The sequence below is a fragment of the Petaurus breviceps genome, unplaced genomic scaffold (genome assembly GCF_028583685.1).
Source record: "Petaurus breviceps papuanus isolate PSGF00001 unplaced genomic scaffold, PetGlider_PUasm1.0 185, whole genome shotgun sequence".
NCBI lineage: Eukaryota > Metazoa > Chordata > Mammalia > Diprotodontia > Petauridae > Petaurus > Petaurus breviceps.
The window spans coordinates 29,930,583-29,936,664 of NW_027185797.1; the positions used below are offsets into that span (position 1 = coordinate 29,930,583).

Consider the following 6,082-nt stretch of genomic DNA (forward strand, 5'->3'; position numbering starts at 1 on the left):
GAGAGAGAGAGAGAGAGAGAGAGAGAGAGAGAGAGAGAGAGAGACAAAAAGCAATGAAGATGAGAGGGGACTAAGAGATCATAGTTATCTTCTATCATGAGAAGGTTGTCCTGTGGAAGAGGTTTCCTGCTTGGTCCCTGGCCCCAAGACCAGTCAACATACAAATATGTATGTATACAGGTATATGTGTGTGTATAGATATGATATATGTGTGTGTTTATATTTATATACATTATATATAGGTCAGTGCATATGTGTGTGTACATATATATATGTGCATATATAACACACATACACACAAGCTCTCACATGCACAAACACATTGTCTCAATTCTTCATTCAGCAGGGATACACAGCAGTTGCCAGTGACCCCCCAGAAGTTCCTGTCCCATCCTGTCTTTGTCCAGCCATTGCATCTTGCCTGAGTCTTGTTTCAGGGGAGCTTCACCCCTGGACATTAGAGACCAGACTCCTCATTCTTATACTCATTGACTCATTAAACCTCAACCCTCATGTCACAGGTAGAATGTTATTTTTTTGCTATTAAGTATAGGACTTTTGAAAATCTTAATGTAAATACATAATGTATGACATGAGGTGATTTTTTTTCCTACCCAGAAGGCAATAGTAACCATTTTAAAAAATTGTGCTCAGTACAGATTTACACCCAATTCAGTAACATCTTATAACCACCAGTACAATCATCTGAGAGGTGTATGTGTAAATATCATTGGAACAGAAAACAGTCATCAGGGTCTGCTGACTCATTGTCATATTTTTCATCTCCCCTGCACTGTCCCAACACTCCACTGGTGACAGCTTGCCTGTCAGGAAAGTGGCCAGTATGGGCTGCTCTTTCCTTTCTGGGGTCATTCTCTCTGATGCAGAATACTTGCCTTGCCATCAGCCACTGTGGACACCACTGATGTCACCATGTTGGTGGATACCATGGCTCCTGTTTTTTCAGGGAGACAATGAGACAGCTGCAACTGACGACTTCCAGATTTTTTTTTTAAATTCACAAAGTCACCTGGGTAAGGAAAGGAAACCCCAAAGAAAGACGGTACCATCCAAGTCACAGACACACATACCTAGGCATGACATGTTCTCATGGCCGCATGAGACTGGGTGAAATAGGGTCGCTGTTCTTCTCCCCCTTGAATCTCCAGATGCAGCTCAGAATGTCCTGGGGGGACAGAATCACAGAGCTGGAAGGGACTTTAAAGGGCATCATGATTCAGACTTGGCAAAAAAGAGAGATGGGATGACCGGTCATCTCTTTTGTATATCACTGAGTAATGACTCAGCAGCCAGTTAGGGGACTTTTCAACACCACACAGAGTAACTCCTTTGTGATGAGTTATTATGGCTAGAAGGAGCTTTCCCCAAAGTTTCTGCATGGTTGACTGGAACCACGAATGGACTGAATATCCTCCATGGGTAAAGGAGAAGCCCCCCCCCAAATGTGTGCAGCACATTACACACATATGTGCATATACCGTGTTTCCCCGATAATAAGACACTGTCTTATTAATTTTTTGGACAGAAAAATACCAGAGGGCTTATTTTCAGGGGAGGGCTTATTTTAATGAACATTGACAGCAATTTTAATAAACAGGTAAATGTGAACAAAAAAATGTACCTTTATTCAATAAGCAAATCACTGGGGAAGAACAGGATGACGCGCTCACTGCTGCAGCCCTGATAGGATGCAGCTCAGAGCGCGGCATGCGTTTCACAGTGGGGGGGTTGGTGCATACAGAGGGTACCGTAATGTAGCGTGTAGCACAGGGGATCACCTTCACTACAGTAGCAATCTCAATAGGGCTTATTTTCGGGGGAGGGCTTATTTTAGAGGAATCTTACACAGTAAGGGGAGGGCTTATTTTTGGGATAGGTCTTATTATTGGGGAAACATGGTATGTGCACAACCATGCACATACAATCCACACATTTAAGACATTTACACTTCTACACAATGCATGGACACAAACACAATGTACCTGCAGATATGCATGTGTGTATGCATGCATACAAGGGTGTATGCATGCATACAAATATGTATGCACACATATACAAGACATTCCAAGAGTTGGCACACTTTAAGCTTAGAATACATACTACATACAGTAATTTGAAGGAAGGAGAAGGCACAGATCCTGGAGAAGTTGACATGGAAATTAAGGTGAAAATGGATCTCGTGGTGTTCATCAGGCATGTCTCCCTAATGCAGCTCAGTAGCCATGTAAACTTGAATATTCTCTTCCCTTGGTCTCAGTTTCCTTATATAGAATGTGAGAGCATTTCACCAAATAGCCTTTAAGAGGCAATGGTGTATAGAGGAAAAGAAGCTGGACGTGGGGTCAGTGGGTGGGGATACAAACACTGTCTCTGACAAATCACTTAACCTCTCAGAAACCCAATCTCACCATCCACAAAATGGAAATATTAATGGCACCAGCATCACAGGGTTGTTATGAGGTTCAAGTGAGATAATGCACTTTGTAATCCTTAAAATGCTGGACAATTTAGCCATCATCACCATCCTCTATGATAAAACAACCCAGACAGAATCACTAGCGTTCCTGTATTTATTATGAAGACCAAAGGAGATGGGGAATGAAAAGCCCTTTGCGATGCTTATGACACTAGGCAAGGCAGACGCATAGTAGGTACTTAACAAATGCTTCTTCATTGATTGACATAAATAGCAGTCATTTTTCTCATACTTCTCTGACTCAGAATTGGAAGGAGCCTTGGAGATCGTCTCATCCAGTCAAGATGGTGGGTCTCTGCAATACCTTGGAACCAGCACAGACCTTCTCTGACTGGTTCTGGTCTACCAATCATATGATTTGGAGGAGTCTTTTCTGTTCACTGCATAGAACTGTCTCTAGTCACTCAGAACCTCAGCTTCCTCCTGGAATGCTTTCTCTTGGAGGATCTCTCTTGCATTTGAATTCCCTCACTGATGGTGTACAGTACCTCCAAGAAGCCAAATGGTCTAGTGAGACCAAGGATTTCAAGAGTCTGAACCCACACTGAGTTTTACCTTCCCACTCTTATTCCTGCTTTCTAGACTTCAAAACCATGCCTCTATTGCCATCTCATCCTGGAAATTCCCTCAAAACCCGGGGCTCCCTCTCTCTGGAGCACCCTACCATCCCTGTGACCTGTAAGTCCCTTCTCCCATGGGATAGTTTGTCCTAAAGCCTCCTTTTTGTGAAGGAGCTAGACTGACCTAGCTTTATTTCACTCCTGGCCCTGTTCCTAACTTCATGCTGGGTATCTTCATCACCATGCACCCCAGCTCCCTTCCTACCTTGGAGCTCCTTCTGTGTTATCCTTCCCTATTAAACTATAAATTCTCAGGGACTGCCTTTCTTTTTGTTCATATTTCGATCTCCAGTGCTTACATAGTAAAGCTTTCTTTCTTTCCTTTCCTCCTTTCTTGCTTTGATGCCCCAGGGAGTGGTCCTGAAGAGCAACCTTTGGAGTTCCAGCAATAGTTATCAAGTACTCCTCACAAGCAGTCAGGCATCACTTTGGACACGAACTTGGGAAGATCCATGTTAGATAGAAACTGTGCTATGTCTTAGCCCTCTCTCCCAGGTGTCCCTGAGGTGTTGGAGGCAAATGTTTGAATTTTTGTTCTTGCTACATCTTCAAAATAAATATTGCTTTGTAAAATATAATTTATGTTAAGTAGAACTTGGGGAAGGAAAGCACAGCCTGGGGTGGGGGTGGGGAGGTAGTTTGAGCTAATAGCATTAGCTAAGCTCAAATAACATATGTTCAAACAATGATCACATTAGACAAAAGCAAATGAAATGGTATATGGGGAGAACTTTGCAAACCTTAAAGTACTGTATGAATGCTAGCTGCTTTGAGAGAGGGTACCCCTAGAATCCCAAAGAGTATACCTGATCAGCTCTTCATCAGGGAAGCCAGAGCGTACTTGCTAAGCATTGTTTTTAAAAACTGACTGATATTTTGCAAAGCATCTGGACAAAAAGGACCAGAAGTTTCCTTGGTTTTATCACCTCTTGTTTCTTCATCAAATCTCCTAACTCTCAGTTATCTGCTAAGGCCCCAAAGTTTCCATTGGGGGGGAAGCCTTTCTTCCCTTAGTCTCTCTCTCCTGAGGCCACTGCTGCTGGGACTTCAGTTACATCAGCTTTGCCCTTACAAGATCATTGGATTCCACTTTGTTCTCCTTTCCCTCTATTGGGTTATTTTTAAGCTTCTCCTGAAATACGGTACTTATTGTATTAGGTTGATGAAGCTACCAATCTTCCTGTTTTCCTGGGCAATAATCCACTTCCCTAGCTGAGATAAACCTCTCTGCCTTTAACCTCATAGTTGATCAAATCCTAGAGTAGATGACTTTGTTCTAAAAAAACCTTTGCTCTGTGGCAATTAAGGGTTGTTACTATTTTCAAGGCCTGGCTGGTCATCTTTATCATCAAGATCTAAGTCCCTTTGGAAAGAAGGCCTCACATTTCCAAAGCTCAAGCAATAGCCTCACATTGATTTTTTAGGCAAAATCCTTTCAACTTGGGAGTCGGGCACAACATCCATTCCCCAAAATGGCCCTTCCATTTGGACCAGTAACAGGGTTTGGTTTTTCTCTTGTGGTTGGATGCAGCCCTCATATCCCTAATCCAAATTTATGAACTTGGTGTGGCAGAATTGAGGCGATAAAACGAAATCATTTTCAGACCAGCGGGGCATGGGGGTGTGGGTTTGACAGACCCGTGCATCATACTGCAGGCAGCATTTTTCTTAATATCAGCCAGTGAAACCAAGTTACGTGTGAGTGATGCTGCTATTATGGGGCCTGCGATGGTGAACCCACGCACTGTGTGATTTCTCTTCTTGAAAATGTTTGCAGCTATAGCATCCAGGCACCAGAAACCATTTATCCAAAAAAAAAAATTAAAATTAAAAACAAGCCCCAAAGCTTTGAAGGAAGATGAAAATATCACAGCAAAAAGCAAACCTAGTTTTCTTTGCCCAACTGTGCACAGCCAGGGGCTAGTTGGGAGTTTGTAGCTCTTTTTTCTCTTACTTAAAATCTTGGGGACTTTCTTCATTAGGAACCTGTTGCATTCTAGTTGCTGGAAGACACATTTTTTGTTTGTTTGTTTTGAATTCCTAACAGCTCTGTCTCCGGGCTCTGAGGATGTCTTGTTCAGTTTAAAACTTATCTCGGTCCTTGTCTTTTGTTTTGATTCTTGTTTTCTCTCTCTCAGGAGAGTTCAGCCCATGTCCCATTTGTGTTGGGGTCCCAGGCATTGGAACAAAGCTGGAAAAACAAGACAGAGACCAGAGGAAGGCAGGATAATTTACAATTAAACACATGAGGATGAAAGCGAGGCAGCTAGAGGAGAATTAATGACTTCTCCAAGGGTTCAGTCTGACCTGCTCTGCAATATTGCAGTCAACTTCCTGACAGAACAGCATGTCACGTTAACCCACTCCACTCCACTCGGCTCCAGAGCTCCCACCTGGCCTAAATCATTCAGTGAATGGGGGGCCTCATTGCTTTCTTCATGTCTCTCTGAATAATAAAGGAATCTGGCCCCTGGGAAAGCTGAACTGGCTTTCTTCAATCACTCCCCATATTCTCCTTCCTCTCTTTAGTTTATGAGCTCTTTTCACAAATGTAAGATTGCCCCACCCTACCCTCCACTCTTCCAGTGCTGGAATCCTTCATTACTTCTTGGGTTCAAGGTGCTTTGGGGGAGTCTTCATCTATGTAGAAGCATAGCCTGAGCCCCCACCGATGCTAGGCAACACCAAACTAAACAAACAAACAAAAAACAAAACCCATACATCTAGAAGCCAAAGGCATTTGACTTTGAAAAAATTTAATTTAAACAGAAGAATGAGGTTCTTTGTCACTAACAAAGAATTCAGGATGGAGGAAACATCCTCTGCATCCATGCACAAAAGTCTGTCATTTAGGGGAGGCCAGGTGGCTCAGCGAATAAGAGCACTAGCTCCAGTGTTGGGATGACCTGGGGATCAAATCCGGGCTCAGATACTTAGCACCATACCCAGAAATAACTGGCTGTGT

The 6,082-nt window shown here is 43.0% G+C and overlaps 1 long non-coding RNA gene across 1 annotated transcript in view; it reads left to right on the top strand.

The window, feature by feature from the left end:
* Positions 1–5,595, top strand: part of LOC138161499 (uncharacterized) — a 6,341-nt gene extending 746 nt beyond the window's left edge. Inside the window, exon 2 of the long non-coding RNA XR_011168394.1 lies at positions 5,256–5,595. This is a non-coding gene — a long non-coding RNA (uncharacterized lncRNA). The remainder of the gene's footprint in view (positions 1–5,255) is intronic.
* The last annotated feature ends 487 nt before the right edge of the window (positions 5,596–6,082 follow it).